Below are 20,224 nucleotides of genomic sequence, written 5' to 3'. Positions count from 1 at the left end.
GTGGCTGACTAAATACTTTTTTGCCCCACTGTAGTTGGTCACGGATGTGTTAACACAATGTGTTGGGCCTCATTATGAATGGTTAAGGTTTGGGATAGAGTTTAAACATTAAGTTTAGGGCCTCATTATGAATGGTTAAGGTTTGGGATAGAGTTTAAACATTAAAATTAGGGCCTCATTATGAATGGTTAAGGTTTTGGGATAGAGTTACAACATTAAGTTTAGGGCCTCATTATGAATGGTTAAAACCTGTTAGGGCTTTTTGTTAAAAATCGCGCAACATTTCAAAGTCCTGCTACTCATGCCAGGAATATAGTATATGCATATGATAAGTATGTGTGTATAGAAAACACTCTGAAGTCTCTAAAACTGGTTAAATCATGTCTGTGGCTATAACAGAACGTGTTTAGGAGTAAAAATCCCTGGGAAAACTGTTCACCAAAACCACAAAAAAAATATTCATCCGCCAGTCAATGTATTGTTTAAGCGAGAGAAAATAGATGAGGATCCGATTCGAATCCCTACAGCTTCCACACGATGTCGCCAGTACTGGCATTTCATGGCTGGTTTATCCTTGGTGAGATGACGTATAGGCACTTCCTGTCTTGGGGCGCACCGCAGGATGTTATGAAAGTGAAAACATGGACGATGATTTCAAGACTTGCTGCTATCGAATACAGATCGCCCCGTGATCAATTTGATAGATTAACGTTTATTAATACCTAAAGTTGGTTTAGAAAAGTAGTTTGAAGTGATTTGTAAAAGTTTATAGGCAACTTTTGTCATTTTAAAAAGTGACTTTTCCTGGATCAGACCGGTCTTCAGAAAATGACATTTTGGGTATACAATGACGGATTTAATCGGGAAAAAGACCCAATTGTGATGTTTATGGGACATATCGGAGTGCCAACATAGAAGCTCGTCAAAGGTAATGAATGTTTTATATTTTATTTCTGCGTTTTGTGTAGCGCCGGCTACCGCAAAATCTGTTGTTTAGGTCTCGTTCTGATATTTTGGGGGGTGCATGCTATCAGATAATAGCTTCTCATGCTGTCGCCGAAAAGCATTTTACAAATCTGACATGTTGGCTGGATTCACAACGAGTGTAGCTTTAAATTAGTATCTTACATGTGTGATTTAATGAAAGTTTGAGTTTTATCGAAAACTATAGGTGGCGCTCTAAAATTTCCGCTGATTTGGTTCCTGCACAGGAACACCCATCCATAAGGTTTGGGATAGAGTTTAAACATTAAGATTAGGGCCTCATTATGAATGGTTAAGGTTTGGGATAGAGTTTAAACATTAGGTTTAGGGCCTCATTATGAATGGTTAAGGTTTGGGATAGAGTTTAAACATTAAGATTAGGGCCTCATTATGAATGGTTAAGGTTTGGGATAGAGTGATAACAGAATGTTTAGGGCCTCATTATGAATGGTTAAGGTTTGGGATAGAGTTTAAACATTAGGTTTAGGGCCTCATTATAAATGGTTAAGGTTTGGGATAGAGTTTAAACATTAGGTTTAGGGCCTCATTATGAATGGTTAAGGTTTGGGATAGAGTTTAAACATTACGATTAGGGCCTCATTATGAATGGTTAAGGTTTGGTATAGAGTTTAAACATTAAGTTTAGGGCCTCATTATGAATGGTTAAGGTTTGGGATAGAGTGATAACAGAATGTTTAGGGCCTCATTATGAATGGTTAAGGTTTGGGATAGAGTTTAAACATTAAGTTTAGGGCCTCATTATGAATGGTTAAGGTTTGGGATAGAGTTTAAACATTAAGATTACTGAGTCACTGGGATCAACCTTCTGGTCCAGAGTCATGGGGTTACCCCCCCCCCCCCCCATCCACCACCCTCTGTCTCTACCACTGGGATCAACCTTCTGGTCCAGAGTCATGGGGTTACCCCCCCCCCCATCCACCACCCTCTGTCTCTACCACTGGGATCAACCTTCTGGTCCAGAGTCATGGGGTTACCCCCCCCCCCCCCCCCCCATCCACCACCCTCTGTCTCTACCACTGGGATCAACCTTCTGGTCCAGAGTCATGGGGTTACCCCCCCCCCCCCCCCCCATCCACCACCCTCTGTCTCTACCACTGGGATCAACCTTCTGGTCCAGAGTCATGGGACGTCCTCAGGACATGGATAGGTGTGTGTGTTTGTGTGTGTGTGTGTGTGTTTAGAAGGAAATACTATTTAGTTCCTGGGGGAGTAGACACCACCTCTACAGGAAGTGGAGGAGGAAGAGAATGAGAGAGAACAGATACAGGGAGAGAAAAAGAACAGGAGGACATGGTAAGAAGAGGACAAGATGAGGGAGAGGAATGAAGTAGGAGAAGGATGGATGGATGAAGGGAGAGGAAGATGAGGGAGAAGAAGTAAACATATGTGGATGTAGAGGAAGAGGAGGAAGGAGAAGGAGAAGTAAACATATGTGGATGTAGAAGAAGAGGAGGAAGGAGTAGTAAACATATGTGGATGTAGAGGAAGAGGAGGAAGGAGAAGGAGAAGTAAACATAAGTGGATGTAGAGGAAGAGGAGGAAGGAGAAGTAAACATATGTGGATGTAGAGGAAGAGGAGGAAGGAGGAAGGAGATGTAAACATATGTGGATGTAGAGGAAGAGGAGGAAGGAGGAAGGAGAAGTAAACATATGTGGATGTAGAAGAAGAGGAGGAAGGAGAAAAAAGTTGATGCACAGTAGGTGGCAGTGTTTCTCTAAACAGAGGAGGAGGAGGGTTGAGGAGGAGAGAAGATGGAGGGAAGAGGAGGAGAGATGAAGAGGGAGGGAGGAGAGAAGGTGCATTGACTCTGTACCGTAATACCCTGTATATAGCCTCCACATTGACTCTGTATATATCTGTATATATCTAATCGACCTGGCCGGTGTATCCTGGAAGGATATTGATCTCATCCCGTTGACTCTGTACCGTAACACCCTGTATCTACCAGTGGTAGCCTCCACTATGACTCTGTACCGTAACACCCTGTATAAAGCCTGCACATTGACTCTGTACCGGTACCCCCTGTATATAGCCTCCACATTGACTCTGTACCGTAATACCCTGTATATCTAATCGACCTGGCCGGGGTATCCTGGAAGGATATTGATCTCATCCCGTCAGTAGAGGATGCCTGGTTATTTTTTTAAATTATTTTTTTCTTAAATAAGCATGCCCCATTCAAGATATTTAGAACCAGGAACAGATATAGCCCTTGGTTCTCCCCAGACCTGACTGCCCTTAACCAACACAAAAACATCCTATGGCGTTCTGCATTAGCATCGAACAGCCCCCGTGATATGCAGCTGTTCAGGGAAGCTAGAAACCATTATCCAGTCAGCTGATGTTCTGAAAGAGCTGCAACATCTGGACCCCTACAAATCAGCCGGGCTAGACAATCTGGACCCTTTCTTTCTAAAATTATCTGCCAAAATTGTTGCCACCCCTATTACTAGCCTGTTCAACTTCGCTTTCGTGTCGTCTGAGATTCCCAAAGATTGGAAAGCAGCTGCGGTCATCCCCCTCTTCAAAGGGGGGGACACTCTTGACCAAAACTGCTACAGACCTATATCTATCCTACCCTGCCTTTCTAAGGTCTTCGAAAGCCAAGTCAACAAACCGATTACCGACCATTTCGAATCTCACCATACCTTCTCTGCTATGCAATCTGGTTTCAGAGCTGGTCATGGGTGCACCTCAGCCACGCTCAAGGTCCTAAACAATATCTTAACCGCCATCAATAAGACACATTACTGTGCAGCAGTATTCATTGATCTGGCCAAGGCTTTCGACTCTGTCAATCACCACATCCTCATCGGCAGACTCGACAGCCTTGGTTTCTCAAATGATTGTCTCGCCTGTTTACCAACTACTTTTCTGATAGAGTTCAGTGTGTTAAATCGGAGGGCCTGTTGTCCGGACCTCTGGCAGTCTCTATGGGGGTGCCACAGGGTTCAATTCTTGGACCGACTCTCTTCTCTGTATACATCAATGATGTCGCTTTTGCTGCTGGTGAGTCTCTGATCCACCTCTACGCAGACGACACCATTCTGTATACTTCTGGCCCTTCTTTGGACACTGTGATAACAACCCTCCAGGCAAGTTTCAATGCCATACAACTCTCCTTCCGTGGCCTCCAATTGCTCTTAAATACAAGTAAAACTAAATGCATGGCCGTCATTGAAAATAAGAATTTGTTCTTAACTGACTTGCCTAGTAAAATAAAGGTAAAAATAAAAATCAGAAGCTCTTGTAACCGGCCGTGACCGGGAGGTCTGTGGGGCGACGCACAATTGGCCTAGCGTCGTTAGGGAGGGCTTGGCCGGTAGGGATGTCCTTGTGTCATCGCACACCAGCGACTCCCGTGGCGGGCCGGGCGCAGTGTGCGCTAACCAAGGTTGCCAGGTACACAGTGTTTCCTCCGACACATTGGTGCGGCTGGTTGGATGAGTGCTGTGTTATTAAGAAGCAGTGCGGCTTGGTTGGGTTGTGTATCGGAGGACGCATGACTTTCAACCTTCGTCTCTCCCGAGCCCGTACGGGACTTGTAGCGATGAGACAAGATAGTAGCTACTAACACAATTGGATACCATGAAATTGGGGAGAAAAAGGGGTAAAATTTAAAAAATATATAATAATAATAATTCAACTCTACCCTGTTTTACAATATCTGATTAATAATAATGTTAGTTCATAAGAAAGAGGTTATGTAGCAGGGATAAGGGGTAATTGGAAATTGTGTGTGGGTCTAAAGTAAGCAAAGAGGATCATTAACCTATGTTTGAACCGACTCAGCTATAACTCTGTGGTGATTACATAAGACAGCGAGAGCCTCTCCAGGTTTTCCGTATCTGGAACTGTCTGCTAAGTGGTAATAAACTATGGTGAGACTTCAGGAGTTAATCCAGGTATAGTGTGTCAGGTATGTGCGCTAGTGAGTTGGAATTAACTTTTGAACCTGCTTTGTCCTGGTCAAGAGGAGGAGATACATTTTATAACCTATGACATCATATTTGATATATATACTGTTGTACAGGGTTCTATGAGCAGCGCTCTCGAGAATAAATACTTTTGGCTAATTTTGGTAGACTGGTCTCTGTCTATTTTATGCAAATAACGATCTTAACAATCCTTAACAACAGACAGAGTGATTTTAATTGAATTGGTTAATGAACACATGTAGAAATTGTAAAATTCCTTTGACACATTCTCAGAACATACTGCACTTGTTTTATACTGTTTTAGATGGATCCTCTGTTCATCATCTTGTTTTATACTGTTTTAGATGGATCCTCTGTTTATCATCTTGTTTTATACTGTTTTAGATGGATCCTCTGTTTATCATCTTGTTTTATACTGTTTTAGATGGATCCTCTGTTTATCATCTTGTTTTATACTGTTTTAGATGGATCCTCTGTTTATCATCTTGTTTTATACTGTTTTAGATGGATCCTCTGTTTATCATCTTGTTTTATACTGTTTTAGATGGATCCTCTGTTTATCATCTTGTTTTATACTGTTTTAGATGGATCCTCTGTTTAAACATTTAAACTCTTAAATTTAAACAATTTAAACAATAACACCATTAAAATACCAATGTGATCATTTGTTGTACGTCTTTTATGATGAATAACAAATAGTACAATTATATATGGACATACGCTCCACATACACTGCTGATATCGCAGAAAGGCCATAAAGATCATCAAGGACAACATCCACCCGAGCCACTGCCTGTTCACCCCACTATCATCCAGAAGGCGAGGTCAGTACAGGTGCATCATCACCACCCGAGCCACTGCCTGTTCACCCCGCTATCATCCAGAAGGCGAAGTCAGTACAGGTGCATCAAAGCAGGGACCGAGAGACTGAAAAACAGCTTCTATCTTAAGGCAATCAGACTGTTTATCAGCCACCACTAACATTGAGTGGCTGCTGCCAACATACTGACTCAACTCCAGCCACTTTAATGATGGAAATTGATGGAAAAAAATGCATCACTAGCCACTTTACAATGCCACTTAATATAATGTTTACATACCCTACATTACTCATCTCATATGTATATACTGTACTCGATACCATCTACTCCATCTTGCCCATGCTGTTCTGTACCATCACTCATTCATGTATGTTTATGTACATATTCTTTATCCCTTTACACCTGTGTATATAAGTTAATTGTTGTGAAATCGTTAGGTTAGATTACTCGTTGGTTATTACTGCACTGTCGGAACTAGAAGCACAAGCATTTCGCTAAACTCGCATTAACATCTGCTAACCATGTGTATGTGACAAATAAAATGTGATTTTTGTTTATTTAGTTGTACAAGTAAACAAGAAGATATTGTATTTTTCATAATAAAACATAATTGAAACAAGAAAAGGCATGTTAATTGTGAAAACAATTTCGTTTTTGATTTTACATTGCCTCTGCCAGTCGCAGGTTGATATTTGTCATGAATCTTGACCTGGAGGCAGAACTGCGTGATTTCCTCCAGATATTAAAAACCTGTTGATGCTAGGGGGCAGCATTTTCACTTTTGGATGAAAGGCGTGCCCAGAGTGAACTGCCTCCAACTCAGTCCCAGATGGGAATATATGCATAATATTATTACTGGTGGATAGAAAACACTCTGGAGCTTCTAAAACGGTTTATGTCTATGAGTATAACAGAACTCATATGGCAGACAAAAACCTGAGAAGAAATCCAAACAGGAAGTGAGAACTCAATTTAGAAAACAGTGCCTTTGGTTGTCCATCTTAGATATGGATGAGCATGCACTTCCTAGAGCTTCCACAAGATGTCACCGTCTTTAGATTCTGGTTGTATGATTCTACTATAAAGGTGGGGCTCATAATAGCTCTTTGAGTAGGTGGTCTGGCAGAAAGCCTCGGTCTCGTTGCGCGCGGTCACGAGAGAGTGTCCTCCCGTTCCTATGATTTTCTTCAGACAATGAAATTCTCCGGTAGGAACCTCATTAAAAAATGTCTAAAGAATATTTTTTCAACTGAATGGGAGGGGGTGTTCCCTTTAGGGAACTCCTTTTGCCCCCTAGCCCCAGCTCCAAAGTAAAAATTGGCTCTAGGATTCAAATCAGATTGTATTACTTTGTGCCTGTGCCAGCTAGTGGCCACTTTGCTGAACTGCCTCCAGGGCAAGATTCATGACAATAAATGCCAACCTGCCTCCCAGTCATCCCCTCCTTATCTTTACAAGGCTGCAGAACATGCAAGCTAGTGATGTAGGGGTTCTCTCATAACCCTCAGTCCCCAGGTGGGTAGATGGCAGGATGAATAAAGAGAAGCTAGTGATGTGGGGGTTCTCTCATAACCCTCAGTCCCCAGGTGGGTAGATCGCAGGTTGAATAAAGAGAAGCTAGTGATGTGGGGGTTCTCTCATAACCCTCAGTCCCCAGGTGGGTAGATGGCAGGTTGAATATAGAGAAGCTGGTAATGTGGGGGTTTTCTCATAACCCTCAGTCCCCAGGTGGGTAGATGGCAGGTTGTTAAGGGAGGTTTTTGAATCAATCATGACTAATTATGTATACATTTCAATCAGGACTGACTAATCAGAATACTATTATGTTACTGTATATGTGCTAATCACAATACTATTATGTTACTGTATATGTACTAATCAGAATACTATTATGTTACTGTATATGTAACTAATCAGAATACTATTATGTTACTGTATATGTAACTAATCAGAATACTATCATGTTACTGTATATGTACTAATCAGAATACTATTATGTTACTGTATATGTACTAATCAGAATACTATTATGTTACTGTATATGTACTAATCAGAATACTATTATGTTACTGTATATGTACTAATCAGAATACTATTATGTTACTGTGTATGTACTAATCAGAATACTATTATGTTACTGTATATGTACTAATCAGAATACTATTATGTTACTGTATATGTACTAATCAGAATACTATTATGTTACTGTATATGTATGAATATTCTTTTTAATCCTAGTACTGAATATAATGTGTGTAAATATAATCAAGAATTAGAAGAATGACTGTCTGTACCATGGTAGAAATGAATGAACTCATAGCCAGACTGGCTAGAAGGCTTATCTACACAAGCTGGCCTTGGCTCGGTCATATATTATCTTAATAGGGGGAGACGATGTGAGAACCATACAGCCATTGTACTGGAGCGGAGATGACACGGGCTAGTACTAAAACTAATGGCATCATTTTCAGTTTATAACCTGTGGTAAAATGTGTAATGGGCAGTACTCTCGTGAATAAACGCTGCTGATTGACTTTAAGACTGGGCTCTGTCTGTTTTATACAAATAGGAGTCATACAAATTCTTAGGAATTGACAGAGTGTTTAATAATTAATTTTAATTGGGTATTAAAACAGAGGAATTTAATTCCTGCAACAGTTGGTCCTTCGAGCCGGATCTAAAATACCCCTCTCTGCCATCTGAAGGTCGTACGCCCAAAAATTGTGCACGAGCGGGCTGTGTCCCGTTATTTAAGACCTGGCCTCTGAATTGAGGGTGAAAAGACCAGGCCGGTGTACACCGACAGGGACGGTGACTAGATCCAACGAACAATGCTTTTCCCAGTCGGCGGCAAGGTCAGTAGCCTATATTCTCAATTCTGGGGGGATTTGAGTTCTTTGATTGATGTTCTACATTTTTTTGAATTCATCGATAATGGGAGCTTTGCTATTCCCACAGGGCTTTGAAGCCAGAGGGGTTATTAATCAATGATTAAACAAATAAATAGGGTTAGTGGAGAAAAGAGAGATAAACAACAGGCAGAGGGGCTGAATACAGCTAGGATATGGTTAGCCGAGGCCAGGAAGGGAGCTGAGAAAAAAGGGAATGGAAGGGAGGCGTCCAAAATCTGACTCAGACAAAGACCCTGAATAGAAGCTGATACTACTAAAATCAGGAAGGGTTTAAATGAGGATTATTTCCTGGGAATTCCCGGTGCCGGAGTTTGCGACTACAGACAATTATAATAATATAATTATTGGCGGGGAAACTCAATCATTTCAATAGCGGGACACTAAGGTACGTACTTCAGCTTTGAAACCGATAGACTAAAATTGATTTTAGATTGTAATTCATCTATTTGTATGTTCTGCCTGAAAAAATATGGTCGCTAGTGTTTGTATAAGATATGAATTGAACATTTAATATGTTGTTTAGGTTGAATTGAAAGAAGAATTCATTCAAAATAATGGCGAGACAAATTCGATGTTATACGCTATTTTGCCCAAAATGATCTGCTAGAATAATGTATTGAGATGGGAGTCATATTTAAATAAATGTATCATAGAAGAGAAAGTCACCTAAAGTTAAATGTAGGGAATAACGGAGAGATACGATACAGTCTTGTGCCACCAGGATGATATATTTTTTTATGAATCGACTGACATACAATACATTTAGCACAGAACATGGTACGTTTAAATGTTAGGGTATAGAAAGTTGAGAAGTTTGGTTGGTTTTACTTTGTCGATAGAATTTAAAGCAGAACTCAATCTGAATAGGGAATATGTATTTTACAGAGGCAGGCTGATTTGAAGGTAAAACTGCGTCATTTTACGTTCCTCAAATAATGACAGAGAAAATGGGTTGTGGCATTTAGAGGGAAAATGCAACAGAATTGCTAGGCGTTTCATTGGCCTATATTTGGCTATAAGATAGGAAGGTCAGAATAGTTGAATCGTAAAAAGTTGTGGTTATTTCCCGAGTATTGATTTTTGGTTAGGTAACGCCAGTGAAATCGAACAAGAAGTTAACGTGTTCTAAACATGATCTGTTTTCATTAAGGGGAACAAGTAAATGTCTACAATAGGGTATGGCTGGCTAGGAATGTCTTATCTTAAAGGGACAGTGCACGTTTATCACAGTGGTTTGAGTGTAATGGCAGTGTATAAAATATAATACGGATGAGTGAGGCTAATGGCAGGGTATAAAATATTTTATATGTTACGGATACAGGGTATAAAATATTTTGGGGCGACAATTTGGAGATAGACTGAATGAGTTACATGAAACATCGAGGAAATTTAAAATGTATGGTTTGAGGGCATTATCATAATTATTAGGTTTTGTTGTTGTAGTAAACGTTTGGGTTAAGGGGATTTCCCTGTTCCCAGGGATAAGATATCTTAAAGGGGTACACTCACATATGGAATATTATTTATTTTCTGAGTTTGAATTAGACAAGTGAATGAAAATGGTTAAAGATAAAGGGTTCTTTAATATGTCTAATATGGTGATGAACATGAATGTAAAGGGGTGGTGTGACCTTTGACCTTATCATGGCTCTCTCTTGGGGTCTGATCAGCCTCAGGGGAGAGCCATTTATATAATGAATTTGTGGTCATTTGGGTTACTAGTTTTAAGGTAAATTAATTATAATGGAGTTATAGTTTTGGGTTAGAATTTTAGTTTGAACTGCAGATGAGAAAGTGGTTCAGGATATTTTACAATATTAGCTGTGAAGTTTTTGAATTGGCTATTATTGATTTGTTATTACAACAGAAAAAAAATCCTATTTATCATTGAGAATAAATAGGGGGAGATGAGATTCATTGAGGTTTGGATAGGATATATATTAAGCCAATAGGGCAGGAAATTACATAGAAAAATAAGTTTCAGTTGTTAGGGGTGGTTAATTACGGTAGATAAGGTATCTCAAACTATGAAACATATATTAAATTATTGATGTGACTGATTTTTAAGGTTAACCCATGTTATTTTTAGAAAAAATACAGTGGATTCCCGAAGGAGAGATTCCATTAACACAGTAAAGAGATAGAATATGTTTAGCATTCGTTTTGGCTTTAATTAAACATTTAGAATATGTTTATTTAAATAGTATTAAAGTTTGACAGGGATTTATGACATCTGTGGAGATTCAGGATTAGGGATAGGATCGAGAACCTTAATTAACCTATATAAGGACTTTAGACATTGACACCATAGACATGTTTTTTCAAATAAAAAAATCCATTAATTTTAGATAAAGCCAAACAGGTGAGACATTTAGTTAAGAGGTATCTGTGTTCATTTCCTCTCTGCTCTGTAACAACTATGTTGCTTCCAAATTTTAAAAGTAGATAAGACACTTGACAGAGAATTGGTACAGGATAAATATGAATGGATGCCAAAGGGAGAATTGGACAGACATGATAATGTCAGAACATAAGGATAATTTACTAATCTTACCTAACTCATTATTTAGGGTAGATACGGTTGTTACCTGGGCAGAGCCAGGTATCAAAAGGGGGATGGGGAAGTTAGTGGCCTATTGGATAATAAACTAATAATAAAACAATTGCTAACAAATAGGCATAGAAGTTAGAGATATAATCAGATAAATCACATGAGAAACTGTTTGTTAACCAAGCCTGTATGTCCAGGATTTTATGCATTACAGGTGAACTACAGGTGAAGTCACTCAATACAGTCCCTGAGGCTTGTTGGGGGGACCATACCAAGGACTCCTGGTGACAGCTAGCTGAAAGAGCTACCCGGATTCATATCACACGGTGGGAGGGTAAGACACTCTGACACTGTCGAACAATAACAGTGTTTGAGAGGAGAACTGTAATTAACAGAATATCTCGAATGAAGATCTCCTTTCTGTCATTGTGTGTCTGGCTCTTGCTAATGATGTGTTCTCTGGAAGAGGGTGGGGCTTCACATGTGTGCTGACCGTCCTGAGCTGTTTAATTGTAGGGGCCATAGTCCTGATCCACCATGATCCCCCGGAGAAGGCCAAAGGGGGTAACTTGACTCATGTGCTAGACGAGGGAACTTTGATATTACCAAAGCATCTCAAAAGATCACTGAAACAAAACAGTAAGGAAGTGAGAGTGGAATTGGGTGAGGATATCTCTGTCGAATTTTATGTAGACCAAATGGGGTCATTCACTCCTTGGCAGTCTAGAACCATGGGTCTCTATGGGAAGTGTTTGTGTAAATCACCGTGTAATTCATGGAGTCAGGTCATAGCTCACACTGAAAGGGATGGCTATGTAAACCCATACACCCAATTTGGGACCAGATGGAGTATAGTAAGGGTTGGTGTTTCGGACTGTGTTCCCGAGCAGAGGAAGTATTGTATAAAGGTACGAATTAACATTAAAACGGTAAAGACCCAGGATCTCGGGTTATGGTATGTAGGCTTCAACCAGTTTTCAACTGATACTATGGTACCGTTCCAGGTGGCAGAGGTTAGAGTTGATAAGGAGAATCTGGTCGGCCGGAGTTCAACCAATCTCTCTAACACAACGGATATTCCTAGTGTAATCATCCAGGGTAAAGGACCAGTACGAATAGTTCAGACCAAAGACCTTAAAGAAGTTATAGAGGTGGAGACTGGGTTTGGGGATTCCAATTTATGGTTGGAATGGATTCAATATACGGCCAGATCAGTAGCTAAAGAAGAATGTTATGCCTGTGCAAATGCAAAACCCCAGTTGACAACAATCCCTTTTCCACTTAATGGAATTAATTCCCCTAAGGGAATGGCCTGTATGGTAAAGCTGTTCATGAAAGCAGGAATGCCAGAAAATGACAGTTGTATTGATTTGCACTATTTATATCCCCAGGTTCCCCTTAAATCAAGACCTCCTCCCTTTACAGTGACCAGAGGAGAATATTACTGTTTGGCCCGGTACAGTACACATGGGAAATATGTGGGGGAAGTTAGTACCTGCAATAAGACAGAGAATATTACCACTAACAAGACCATGTCTGATTTGACAGGCTGGTTGAACTCTGGGGATTTCAATAAGGTAAAGTTTGCCAGGGCTGACATCTGGTGGTTGTGTGGGGGAATGACGTTATGGCCAGTATTACCGGCAGATTGGACAGGATTATGTACCCTTGTACATTTGGGAATGCCTTTCACACTCATTCAACATCAAGACATGAAGTTAGCCAAACGGGAGAAAAGAGGTACTCCATCTGGGTCTTTTGATGACAGAGTATATATTGATAACATTGGGGTTCCACGAGGGGTGCCAGATGAGTTCAAAGCAAGAAATCAGATCCTAGCAGGATTAGAGTCAAGCATTTTCTGGTGGTCTACTCTCAAGAAGAACGTGGACTGGATTAATTATATTTATTATAATCAACAGCGCTTTATCAAATATACCAGAGATGCTATTAAAGGTTTGGCAGAACAGACTGAAGCAACCAGCCTGATGGCTTGGCAGAATAGAATTGCATTAGATATGTTAATGGCTGAAAAGGGAGAAGTATGCGTGATTATCAGGACCATGTGTTGTACTTACATCCCAAATAACACAGTTCCGGACGAATCATTGACCGATGCCTCAGCTGGTTTGACCACCCTGGCTCACGGTTTGGCAGAAAACTCTGGGGTGGATACTTATCTGACTACTTAGTTTGATAGTATGTTTGGAAAAAGGAAACATGTTCTGATCACTGTATTATGGGCTACATTCATCTGTGTGACTGTTTTAGTTTTATGTGGCTGTTGTCTAATTCCCTGAGGCCTTATTTCCAGGACTCTGGAGAAATAGATGACAATAGATGGTGAGGTACGAGGGGATTCCAGGTTCTGAACCGTGGAATGCTGAATGCATGTCTATAGAACAAGTGGACGAATCTGGATCCTTGATTTGCGGGGAATTTATGTTTGAGGAGACCATTTGATGTTTAGGGAGGCTAGGTTGTATCCTGTTTCAAAATTAGACTGTTTTTTTAATGAAGATTGTAACGAAAATCCTGATAAGAAGAGTTATGATTCTGATGTATTGGGTATTAAAACAGAGTAATTTAATTCCTTTAACATCATTCTACTACTGTATAGCCTGGTTGTTGTTATTAAATGGTGCTTTGTATCAGTCATTCTACTACTGTATAGCCTGGTTGTTAGTGTTATTAAATAGTGCTTTGTATCAGTCATTCTACTACTGTATAGCCTGGTTGTTAGTGTTGTTATTAAATGGGGCTTTGTATCAGTCATTCTACTACTGTATAGCCTGGTTGTTATTAAATGGGGCTTTGTATCAGTCATTCTACTACTGTATAGCCTGGTTGTTAGTGTTGTTATTAAATGGTGCTTTGTATCAGTCATTCTACTACTGTAAAGCCTGGTTGTTAGTGTTGTTATTAAATGGTGCTTTGTATCAGTCATTCTTCTACTGTATAGCCTGGTTGTTGTTATTAAATGGTGCTTTGTATCAGTCATTCTACTACTGTATAGCCTGGTTGTTAGTGTTGTTATTAAATGGTGCTTTGTATCAGTCATTCTTCTACTGTATAGCCTGGTTGTTGTTATTAAATGGTGCTTTGTATCAGTCATTCTACTACTGTATAGCCTGGTTGTTAGTGTTGTTATTAAATGGTGCTTTGTATCAGTCATTCTTCTACTGTATAGCCTGGTTGTTGTTATTAAATGGTGCTTTGTATCAGTCATTCTTCTACTGTATAGCCTGGTTGTCAGTTTTGTTATTAAATGGGGACTTTGTATCAGTCATTCTACTACTGTATAGCCTGGTTGTTGTTATTAAATGGTGCTTTGTATCAGTCATTCTACTACTGTATAGCCTGGTTGTTAGTGTTGTTATTAAATGGTGCTTTGTATCAGTCATTCTACTACTGTATAGCCTGGTTGTTGTTTTTAAATGGTGCTTTGTATCAGTCATTCTTCTACTGTATAGCCTGGTTGTTAGTGTTGTTATTAAATGGTGCTTTGTATCAGTCATTCTACTACTGTATAGCCTGGTTGTTAGTGTAATGCTGACATATGTGTATATAAAGAGGTACAGAATACATATCTATCTGAACCAACCACACATGGGTCTATAATGAGGTAGAGAACACATATCTATCTGAACCAACCACACATGGGTCTATAATGAGGTACAGAATACATATCTATCTGAACCAACCACACATGTGTCTATAATGAGGTACAGAACACATATCTATCTGAACCAACCACACATGTGTCTATAATGAGGTACAGAACACATATCTAACTGAACCAACCACACATGGGTCTATAATGAGGTACAGAACACATCTATCTGAACCAACCACACATGGGTCTATAATGAGGTACAGAATACATATCTATCTGAACCAACCACACATTGGTCTATAATGAGGTACAGAACACATATCTATCTGAACCAACCACACATGGGTCTATAATGAGGTACAGAATACATATCTATCTGAACCAACCACACATGGGTATATAATGAGGTACAGAACACATCTATCTGAACCAACCACACATGGGTCTATAATGAGGTACAGAATACATATCTATCTGAACCAACCACACATGGGTCTATAATGAGGTACAGAATACATATCTATCTCAACCAACCACACATGGGTCTATAATGAGGTACAGAACACATCTATCTGAACCAACCACACATGGATCTATAATGAGGTACAGAACACATATCTATCTGAACCAACCACACAAGGGTCTATAATGAGGTACAGAATACATATGTAACTGAACCAACCACACATGGGTATATAATGAGGTACAGAACACATATCTAGCTGAACCAACCATAGAACCACTGAAAGCTCCGGTTAGGGTTAGGGTTGGGTTAGATTTAGGGTTAGGGTTGGGTTAGGGTTTGCGTTGGTGTTAGGGTTGGGTTAGGGTTAAGGATAGGGTTAGGATTGTGAATAGGGTTGGATTGAAGTTAGGGTTAGAGTTGGGGTTGGGTTAGGGTTAGGGTTGGGTTAGGCTTGGGTTGGTGTTGGGGTTAGGTTAGGGTTAGGGTTGGGTTGGGTTGGGGTTGGGTTGGTGTTGGGGTTCGGTTAGGGTTAGGGTTGGGTTGGTGTTCAGGTTAGGTTTTGGTTAGGGTTCGAGTTGGGTTAGGGTTAGGTTAGGGTTTGGGTTGGTGTTAGGGTTAGGGTTAGGGTTGGGTTGAAGCTAGGGTTAGGGTTAGGGTTGGGTTGGTGTTCAGGTTAGGTTTTGGTTAGGGTTAGAGTTGGGTTAGGGTTAGGGTTAGGGTTGGGTTAGGATTAGTGTTAGTGTTGGATTAGTGCTGGGTTGGTGTTAGGTTTAGGGTTAGGGTTGGGTTAGGATTAGAGTTGGGGTTGGGTTGGTGTTAGGGTTGGGTTAGGATTAGAGTTGGGGTTGGGTTAGGGTTGCATTAGGGTTAGGGTTGGGTTAGAGTTGGGGTCGAGTTAGGGTTGGATTAGGGTTAGGTTAGGGTTAGGGTTGGATTAGGGTTGGGTTAGGGTTAGGGTTGAGTTAGGTTTGGGTTAGGGTTGGATTAGGGTTGGGTTGGGGTTAAGGATTGAGTTGGGTTAGTGTTGGGTTGGGTTAGGGTTAGTGTTGGGTTGGGTTAAGGATATAGTTGGGTTAGGGTTGGGTTGGGATTGGGTTGGGTTAGGGTTGGATTAGGGTTGGGTTAGGGTTGGTTTGGGTTGGTTTAGGGTTAAGGATATAGTTGGGTTAGGGTTGGTTTAGGGTTGGGTTGGTTTAGGGTTAAGGATATAGTTAGGGTTGGGTTGGTTTAGGGTTAAGGATATAGTTGGGTTAGGGTTGGGTTGGTTTAGGGTTAAGGATATAGTTTGGTTAGGTTAGTGTTGGGTTGGGTTAGGATTGGTTGGGTTAGGGTTGGATTAGGGTTAGGATTGAGTTAGGGTTAAGGATTGAGTTGGGTCAGGTTAGTGTTGGGTTGGGTTAGGTTAGTGTTGGGTTAGGGTTGGGTTAGGGTTAGGGTTTAGTTAGGGTTAAGGATTGAGTTGGGGTTGGGTTATGGTTGGGTTAGGTTTAGGGTTGGGATAGGGTTAAGGGTTAGGGTTAGGGTTGGGATTGGGTTATGGTTGGGTTAGGTTTAGGGTTGGGATAGGGTTAAGGATAGAGTTGGGTTAGGGTTGGTTTAGGGTTAGGGTTGGGTTAGGTTTAGGGTTGGGTTAGGGTTGGTTTAGGGTTGGGTTGGGTTAAGGTTAGGTTTAGGGTTGGGTTGGGTTAGTGTTGGTTTAGGGTTAAGGATATAGTTGGGTTAGGTTAGTATTGGGTTGGGTTAGGGTTAAGGATATAGTTGGGTTAGGGTTAGGTTAGTGTTTGGTTGGGTTAGGGTTAGGGTTAAGGATGTAGTTGTGTTAGGGTTAGGTTAGTGTTGGGTTGGGTTAGGGTTGGTTTAGGGTTAGGTTAGTGTTGGGTTGGGTTAGGATTTGGCTAGGGTTAGGGTTGGTTTAGGGTTAGGGTTAGGGTTGGGTTGGGTTGGTTTAGGGTTAGGGTTAGGTTAGTGTTGGGTTGGGTTGAAGCCAGCGTGGATGTGGATGGACTTGAGAATAAGGTTTAGGATATATAGTTAATTCTCTGACTGTATTGACTATAGAATAAGGTTTAGGATATATAGTTAATTCTCTGACTGTATTGACTATAGAATAAGGTTGAGGATATATAGTTAATTCTCTGACTGTATTGACTATAGAATAAGGTTGAGGATATATAGTTAATTCTCTGACTGTATTGACTATAGAATAAGGTTGAGGATATATAGTTAATTCTCTGACTGTATTGACTATAGAATAAGGTTGAGGATATATAGTTAATTCTCTGACTGTATTGACTATAGAATAAGGTTGAGGATATATAGTTAATTCTCTGACTGTATTGACTATAGAATAAGGTTGAGGATATATAGTTAATTCTCTGACTGTATTGACTATAGAATAAGGTTTAGGATATATAGTTAATTCTCTGACTGTATTGACTATAGAATAAGGTTGAGGATATATAGTTAATTCTCTGACTGTATTGACTATAGAATAAGGTTGAGGATATATAGTTAATTCTCTGACTGTATTGACTATAGAATAAGGTTTAGGATATATAGTTAATTCTCTGACTGTATTGACTATAGAATAAGGTTGAGGATATATAGTTAATTCTCTGACTGTATTGACTATAGAATAAGGTTGAGGATATATAGTTAATTCTCTGACTGTATTGACTATAGAATAAGGTTGAGGATATATAGTTAATTCTCTGACTGTATTGACTATAGAATAAGGTTTAGGATATATAGTTAATTCTCTGACTGTATTGACTATAGAATAAGGTTGAGGATATATAGTTAATTCTCTGACTGTATTGACTATAGAATAAGGTTGAGGATATATAGTTAATTCTCTGACTGTATTGACCCAGTTGAATCCCATTTCTGGTCCTGTAAACAGAAACAGAACAACATACATGGAAATGAGTTCAACACGTTTTAATGTATTTTTAGTTTTAATCATGTTCATTTGTATCTCTCTCTGTATGACAGATTCTCAGTAGGTTTCCATGGTCCATTAACAGCCTGGCAGGTCTACACAGTGAGAGAGGGGGGGTAGATAGAGGGGGGGGGAGAGGGGGGGGGGAGAGAGGGAGGGAAGAGAGAGGGAGCGAGAGAGAGAGGGGGGGAGAGAGAGGGGGGGGGAGAGAGAGAGGGGGGGGGGAGAGAGAGAGGGGGGAGAGAGAGGGGGGAGAGAGAGAGGGGGGGAGAGAGAGGGGGGAGAGAGAGGGGGGGGGGAGAGAGAGGGGGGGGGGAGAGAGAGAGAGGGGGGGAGAGAGAGAGGGGGGGGAGAGAGAGAGGGGGGGGGGGGGAGAGAGAGAGAGAGGGGGAGAGAGAGAGAGAGAGAGAGAGAGAGAGAGAGAGAGAGAGAGAGAGAGAGAGAGAGAGCGAGAGAGAGAGAGAGAGAGAGAGAGGGAGATTCTTTAACCAGTTTGGCTCATTGGACAGGTCAGAGTCTATGTTTGTGAGAGAGAGGGGAGTGTGGAGACGGAGAGAGGAGCGAAGAGACACTACAGACATTATCACAACCTGCCACTAGAGGAAAACAATCAATTTGTATGTCTCTATTTGGTTTGGTCAGGGTGTGATGTGGGGTGGGCATTCTATGTGTTGTTTTCTATGTTTATTTATTTCTATGTTTTGGCTGGGTATGGTTCTCAGTCAGGGACAGCTGTCTATCGTTGTCTCTGATTGGTTAGGTCAGGGTGTGATGTGGGGTGGGCATTCTATGTTTTGGCTGGGTATGGTTCAGGGACAGCTGTCTATCGTTGTCTCTGATTGGTTAGGTCAGGGTGTGATGTGGGGTGGGCATTCTATGTTTTGGCTGGGTATGGTTCAGGGACAGCTGTCTATCGTTGTCTCTGATTGGTTAGGTCAGGGTGTGATGTGGGGTGGGCATTCTATGTTTTGGCTGGGTATGGTTCAGGGACAGCTGTCTATCGTTGTCTCTGATTGGTTAGGTCAGGGTGTGATGTGGGGTGGGCATTCTATGTTTTGGCTGGGTATGGTTCTCAGTCAGGGACAGCTGTCTATCGTTGTCTCTGATTGGTTAGGTCAGGGTGTGATGTGGGGTGGGCATTCTATGTTTTGGCTGGGTATGGTTCAGGGACAGCTGTCTATCGTTGTCTCTGATTGGGAACCATACTTAGGTAGCCCTTTTCTCTCCTTTCAGTGTGGGAAGTTAACTTTGTTTGTGGCTCTTTGCCCTGTAAGCTTCACGGTTGTTTTTCATTTGTTGTTTTGTTGGTGACATTTGTACGACAAATGCACGCTCACCACGCTGCACCTTAGTCTTCTACCAGCATCGTCCGTGACAGTATGTAGGGAATAGGGTGTTAGAGTTCTGGTCAAAGTAGTGCACTATGTAGGGAATAGGGTGCCACTTTGGGACAGCAACTCTGTCTTGAATCACTGGTCCTGCAGACTGCTAGTTGTTCATACGGTGTTGTTATTAATGATTAACCTTGAAATGCAGTGGACTGAATCAGGGTCACACAGTGTTGTTATTAATGATTCACCTTGAAATGCAGTAGTCTGAATCAGGGTCACACAGTGTTGTTATTAATGATTAACCTTGAAATGCAGTAGGCTGAATCAGGGTCACACAGTGTTGTTATTAATGATTAACCTTGAAATGCAGTAGGCTGAATCAGGGTCACACAGTGTTTGTTGGAGGTTTTAAACAAATCTACTCTGAAACAAAGGTATCACCACAAACACATGGTTCTGGGCTTAAAGAAAGAAGACACCTGTACCATGTCAGATATGGAGTTGAAATGTATTACATGTTGAGTTGCATCCCAATATTACACTTTATATACATCACAGAAGACTGAAATATAACAAAACCATTTGGCAGAGAAACACCAGATTTTTGGCCTTATAAAACAATTAATGTTTATTAATTATGAA

At 40.8% G+C, this 20,224-nt stretch overlaps 1 protein-coding gene across 1 annotated transcript in view; it reads left to right on the top strand.

Annotated features, from left to right (window-relative positions):
- LOC116370645 (NLR family CARD domain-containing protein 3-like) overlaps window positions 1–20,224 on the top strand; it is a 277,910-nt gene that overhangs the window by 38,639 nt on the left and 219,047 nt on the right. The gene's annotated exons all lie outside the window — the stretch shown is intronic.

The sequence above is a fragment of the Oncorhynchus kisutch genome, unplaced genomic scaffold, assembly GCF_002021735.2.
Source record: "Oncorhynchus kisutch isolate 150728-3 unplaced genomic scaffold, Okis_V2 scaffold2680, whole genome shotgun sequence".
Lineage (NCBI taxonomy): Eukaryota > Metazoa > Chordata > Actinopteri > Salmoniformes > Salmonidae > Oncorhynchus > Oncorhynchus kisutch.
This window is presented reverse-complemented; position numbering and strand designations above follow the sequence as displayed.